This window comes from Homalodisca vitripennis, unplaced genomic scaffold (assembly GCF_021130785.1).
Source record: "Homalodisca vitripennis isolate AUS2020 unplaced genomic scaffold, UT_GWSS_2.1 ScUCBcl_2559;HRSCAF=7448, whole genome shotgun sequence".
Taxonomy (NCBI): Eukaryota; Metazoa; Arthropoda; class Insecta; order Hemiptera; family Cicadellidae; genus Homalodisca; species Homalodisca vitripennis.
In genome coordinates, this window is record NW_025778677.1 from 18,605 (window position 1) to 25,844 (window position 7,240).

Here is a 7,240-nt window from a genome sequence, read left to right on the forward strand (position 1 = left end):
ATTAAGAGTCTTGTATCTACAGTATCAAAAGCCAATGTACAGGCAGATACTTTTGTGAAATTCAATCATTAGGCTAAAAGATTATATAAAACATATATTTCCACTGAACAAAAAAAACAAAATCAATGTTTTAAAACCTCCACAGTAGTTTCTCTTAAGGGGAGTCGGACATGCCTATCTTACCCATGTTAAATTTGCATATTTCATGTCCCTTTTTCTCAAAAAACTGTTCACAATAGAGCTATGAACTTTTTACTGTGGTTTCTGTACATCTTTGTCTTGTGATTGATAACTTTTAGTAAGAAAATATTAAAACCTTTTTTTTAATAGTTTACCAAATTATATATAAATAATTTGTTTAAATATATGTGAAATTTCTTTTTTGTTCTGTATAATATTCAACAGAGTTTCACAAAAAGTTGTCAATTTGTACATCTATGTGTGTTATATACGTGGTAAAAGTTTCACCTTGAATCTTTAACAGTTTTTGAAAAAAAGGTGTATGAAATATGTACACATATCAGTAACAAAAACTACTTTTCGGAAAAACGCATTTAAAGATAAAAAATACTTTTATTCTTACTTACATGTTACTTGTGGTTTTTTAATATAATCCAGCATCATAAGATGGTTTTCCAGGGCCTTCTTCCTCCCTATACCACTCTTCAAACTGTCTTTTTGCCTTGGTTCTTGACTGACGGGCTTTCTTTTGAAGTTCTAACAGTTCTTTCTCCGATTTTTGGATGCGCACTATGTCAATGTTTTTTAAAGCAATGGCAATGCTTATCATGGTCATACTCTTCCCCATCAGCTACAGCCTTTTGAAACTTGCACCATGAATCTGGGTCTTTAGGACACAGCCCGTGGTTAGAATTTTTATTAGAAGAGTAAACATGAAAATAGCTTGCCCAGACTGCCTGCTTCATTTCATTTAGGGTGACACTTGTATGCCTTCTAATGGCAAGGCCATAATATTTCTGAAGAGTTTTCATGGCCTCTTCCGTGAGGCGATCTCGTCCAGAAATACCTTTACCGTCTGACAGAGTAGTATGTGCAAGTTTTGTTTTTAGTGTTGAAAGTCTTTTGTACATTCTTTTCTGTACGTGACCGATACATTCTAATTTAGTTATTGTCACTTCATCCCCATAAACTTTATCCTTGCTTCTGTGTCAAAACCTTTAGAGTCACCGTCCCCTAAATACTTCACATACTTGACATTATGTAGTTGTTCGGACCTACAAAAAATTGTTCTGGCACCATGAACCTCCATACCTCCACTTGTTCCAATATAGTTTGCCTTGGAAGGTTCATGTATGTTCTGATTCTTTTTAGGACAAGAACAGTGCTTACTCATAACAGCAATGTCAACAACATGGCCAGTATCTACACTAGTTGCCGATACTACACCATTTAGGGAAACATGTCCTCGCTTTTGCCAGGTGCCATCTAACCCTACACAAATGTCACGTTGACCGTCATTCTTTTCCACAGTTTCCTCTATACCTTCAGATATAGACTCTTTAGCAACTTCAGTTACAGCAGGAACAATGTGTGCCATATATCTAGAAAACTTGGCCAATGGCTTCTTCAAGTTCATAACTGCACAAAACACAATAGTAATAGCACTTTCTTCAAGTATGTATGTGCTCTAATGTACATCTCTTGATACTGAGTAATTAAATATTAATACAGTAATTTTAATTTAAAATAAAAATTTTTATTACTTTTTAATTCTTACCAGCTTTTTACTGTAAATTTTAAAATAATGTTATCAAAATAAAGGTGTATTATTTTGATATTTGAATAGCATATTATCTACAATTTGCTATGCAAATAAAAATCCTCATTAACAGTGTATGTTCATTGTACATTCAGCACCATTCATTATTTTACTTAGCATAATATATTTGTGATCTCCCAAGGTTCATACCCCCAAACTATCAGTATTGGTTAGGAGATCCACACTTTCCACAGCATCTATCATACTACAAAGAAATTATATTGGCCGTAATAGAACATGACGTATTTTGTATTGCATTATTATATTTTGTATGTTTAACTATTCATTACGGCCAATTCATAAGTTGACTTTGATTTTAATCTGTAAAACCGTGTGAACTTAAGTTTAATATGTCGACTGCAAAATAACCATTTATGTCAGGCTCAGTATGAATGACTCTGCATAGACCCACAGTGTATCTGTGTGTCAAATCAGAGATTTGAAAAAGTCCAGACAAGTAGAAAGCTCTTATTTGAGAGGGAAAATTAATAGTTTCATATGTAACAAGAGAGTTTCAGTTATGTGGGAATACATGGTGTTATTCAATCAGTGTTTAACACCTTTACTGTGGTTCTATATTGTGATGAGTGATATTAATTAACCTATAACACAGCACGTGCAGTATGGCATCTGCATAATCAATCTGTTAAAGTAGCTACTGTATAATAATTGGCTAGCTATAATACGTGTAGTTAACACCTTCATTTTAGCCACATACTGAGTGATCTTAAGTAGTTAACACCACAGTATGTGCACTATGACGTCTGTGAGGTCAACATGTTACACTTGGTCTAACTAACCCAAAAGTAGGTTTATCACATGTTTATAAGTTACTAAAAATGACATATGATACACTTCACAATGTACTCTGGTTAGTTATTAATCTTTTTATCCTGTGTGTTTTCTCATGTTGTCCTGTATTGCCAATATGGTCACCTGTAAGACCAATGTAACCAGGGCTACTTCCTTGACAAACAGAAATCGGGACTCCTAATGAATAGACGTTTATCATTTTCAATACCAATTTAGTGGTAGAGTAAATTAGGTTGAGTTTCACACCAAATTTAAATCCTATAGTTGGTTATGATCAATAGTTATTGTGCATAGAGATAGATGCAGGAATTGTATTTCATTGTCAGCAACTAGGAGAAGCTTCTCTAAACGTTAAGCCAACAAATATTGTATCATTTACCAGAAAGAGAATCTTTGAGCCAGATCAACCTATTCTAAAAGTGCTATAATAATGAAGCCAATTATTATTTAGGAGTTATTATAGATAGTAAGTTTATTATGGAGTTATTTACAGAACATTAGATCTAGAGCAATAAAAGCTTTAAGAACTTGTACAATACTTTTTGGATATACATAGGGATTAAATCTAAGATGATTTAACTTTAAAGACATAATAACAGCAAAGAAGCTGCAGAGGCTGAAATGTGCAAGTATCATTGTCTGACTGTAGCACTGGAGGCTGGTATGTACACAAGTTTATTCTGGGACAGAAGGTGAAGAAGCAACTGAACTAAGTACAATAAGTAAGAAGAAAATTGAATAAGTCTACTTTCTCTGAATGGCATTTGCAAATAATAAATAATTTACTGATAAAAAAAATAAATATGTCTTACAGTATAGTAAATAAATACTCCTTTGATGAACGTTCATTATCATTTAGTGAAAAAGTAGAGATAAACAGCATGTAAAGGAGGTCTACCCCAAGAAAGATGTTTTGAAATGTTAATCTAATGGTTCATGCCCTGGTTCAAGGGCTGGTTTTTGTTGTATGTGGACCAGGAGCCAAGCTGAAGGAGCCCTCAAGAAAGCAAGCCAAGATATTTGAAGCAGAAGTCATAGCAATTAAAATGTCCCCCAGAATGGTTATCCAGAAAAAGTTAAATGTACTGAATATTAATACTATCTGCTAATCAGATTTAATGGTGCTGAACGGATGTCGATACTTTTGAGTCAAGGGAAGTATGGAAATGCAAGAATGCTCTAATTGCACTGGCTGAGAGAACACAGTGGTCATTGGTTGGTTGCCGGGTCATGATGGCATTCCTGGAAATGATATAACAGATGTACTAGCCAAGAAAGGCTCTGATAGCATTTTTTTAGGTCATACTGTGAGGTTTCCTTTTCATAGACCAGAATTCTAGTAAATTTGTGGGGTGGAGTAAGGCCTCAAGGTCTCAATACAAATAACAATTTTTATCTGCCCTTATTCTAAAGGCTGGACTATCACCCTAGACCTAAGTAACTACCAATACCAGATTGGTTGAGTTATGATTGGTGCTTGAAATGTTAAGAGAACATGACCCTTTTCGAAAACATCTTATAAAAAGGGGTTTAAGGCAGGTTGATGAATGCAGACTCAATAGAGAAGTAGAACAATCAACAAAATATTTATAATCTGAATTCCCTGCTATTTGTGTAACAGGTTAATGTACTCAGAGGCTTGCTTTCTGAGCCTAAGAAAGATTAGAGAACAGGAATCCATACACCTCATAGGTTTTTGCAGAAACCACAGATTTAAAGAGTAAACCAAAGTAGGTTAGGCTGCACTTTCAGGACTAAGTGCAGGGTGTTAGACCTATCCTTCATAGAAAAATATTTCATTGTTGGCTTTAAAATCTATAGGTTGTTTTTGGCAAAGGAATACTGGTTACTAATTATATTTTGAAGTATACCATTATATTCTTAAGATATCTTAAGAGCAGTGTTACAAGCATTTTGTGTGAGGGTCGTAAATAAAGAACCACATATAACGGCTTCCTCACCTCAGTGTTAAGTATGTTCCTGGACATAATTACTCACTTCTTTTGTCCAGTAGTATGAACGTATATACACAATACATACTGTATATCTTTACTTTATATATATTATAGATCATAAAGATGAAAATTAAATTTCAAGTTCATAGAAAGTTAATTACAGAGACATTTATAGTTATTTGATTTCCAGGTGTACAGTTTCTCAAACACAAAAAAATGAAGAAAGATAAAACAAATTCATTCAGTGACCAGACATATTTAAAATGGTAATTTAGTATACAACCTTAAGATGATATAAATGAAAATTAGCAATCATTTATATGTCTATAGTTCTATTAATTGGGAAATATGTAGTGAAATTGATCATAATTGTTTTTTTTTTATAATTACTTTTATTTGAAATATTGATAATTATATGTGTTTTGTTACACAAATATACCTCTCTCGTATTATGTTAGTATTTTCTAATATGCATGAATACAAAATCAGATTTAAATTAAAATGAAGGATATTTAAGATGAAATGTATGTAAAATCTAAGTCTACAGTCAGTTGTATTTTATAATATGTTTAAGCTACTTGATATTTGTACCTGATATATTTGTACTTGTTGGAATGTATAGGTCCCCATCGTCTGACGTATATGAATTTTTGAGCAGACTGGATATTCTAATTGATTATATTTTAGCAAAATTTAGAAATATTCTGATTGTAGGTGACTTTAACATTAATGTTTTACTTAACAAACCAGATAAAATTGAATTGAATAATATTTTAAAAAGTCATGGATTGAAATACTTAGTGAACTTCCCAACCCGAGTAACTGTGGACTCTGAATCTGCTATAGATAATGTTTTTACTAATATCCCTACAAGTAAAATAAAAGTTGAAGGGATTATAACACTGCTATCTGATCACGATGGCCAATTAATTGACTTGTTAAATTTGAAAAAATCTACAACTGAAAACATTTCAATATCAGAATTTAAGCGTGTCATATCCAAAGAGAGTGTTGAAACGTTTAATTCTTTTCTGGAGAAGGAAAACTGGATCCAAATATATTTTGCAAATTCGAACCTTAAGTACAAAATTTTTTATGATATATTCAAATATTATTTTGACTTATCATTTCATTTTAAAACAATTAAGGGAACAAAAAAGAAAAACGAATGGGTGACAGTTGAACTTAAAGATGAAAAACAAGAGTTGACTGAAATATATAAAATGGCAAGACACAGTAAAAATAATAATTTGTTTAAGTACCTGAGGAAAAGAAATAGGATTTTTAAGATGAAACTAAACAAAACCAAGAAAAACTATTATGATCATAAAATAAAAATTGCCAAAAATATTTCAAAAGCGTCTTGGGAAGTAATAAATTCTGAGATTGGAAATAAGAACCATCATCAGTCTGAAAATATCACTCTAACAATTGATAATAACTTCTACACTGATCCTTTTATTATAAGTAAAAAATTCAATAACTACTATGTTAATGTAGTAAATTGTGTGGGGAGTAAACAATCTCTGGATAGCATGAGTTACCCACTTGATCAAATTAGTTACCAAAGACATAATATCTTTCAACCAGCATTTTACCTAAAACCAGTAAGTGAGTCTGAAATAGAACATATTATAGATTCTCTAAAAAATAAGAGCTCTTGTGGTCATGACGAGATACCGATTTCAGTAGTAAAAGCGGCTAAAAAAAATCTATCTAGAGTTTTAAGTCATCTTATTAATTCTGCATTTGTTACTGGAAATTTTCCAAACTTATTAAAAGTTTCAAAAATAATACCAGTCTTTAAAAAAGGAAGCAAGCAAAACATTTCAAACTACCGTCCCATATCTCTGTTATCTAATATATCCAAGATTTTTTAAAAAGCCATCTATAATAGATTAGTAGAATACTTAGAAATGAATCAAATGTTGAATATTGCCCAGCACGGATTTCGTGCAAACAAATCAGTAATTACAGCGGCCACCTCATTCTTAGAGTCAGTAATTGAATCAACCGATAAGGGGGAGAAGACAGTAGGAATTTTTATGGACCTGTCTAAAGCGTTTGATAGTGTTAAGCATGATGTACTTCTTGATAAATTACAAAAAATGGGTGTTACAAAAACGTCATTCAAGCTCTTTGAATCTTATTTATCAAACAGAAAACAATTTGTAGAATTATCATACATTCAAAAATAACAAAAAAAATAAAATTCATTCAGATTTGCAGTTAATAAAATTTGGAGTACCGCAAGGGAGTATATTGGGTCCAATCCTGTTCTTATGTTACATAAATGATATGCCACAAATAATAAACAATAATAAAAACCAATACTTAACCTTATTTGCTGATGACTCAAATTTAAAATTTTCTGCAAAAACTCTTCAAGAACTAGAGCGGAATATAGCACAAAAATTGGCATTAGTTAACCAATTCCTAAAAACAAATAATCTGACTTTAAATATTGAAAAGACTAAATTTGTTGCCTTTGCTACAAAACAGAATGGAAATACTGACAAACCAAGGGTACTATATAATACGGATTTAGTTGAAGAAGTAAATACAACAAATTTTCTAGGGCTGAAAATTGATAAGTTCCTTAGTTGGGACGACCATGTAAAACATGTAATAAGTAAAGTTAACTCAGGAATTTATGCACTTAGACAAATGAGATATCTATGTAATAACCAAA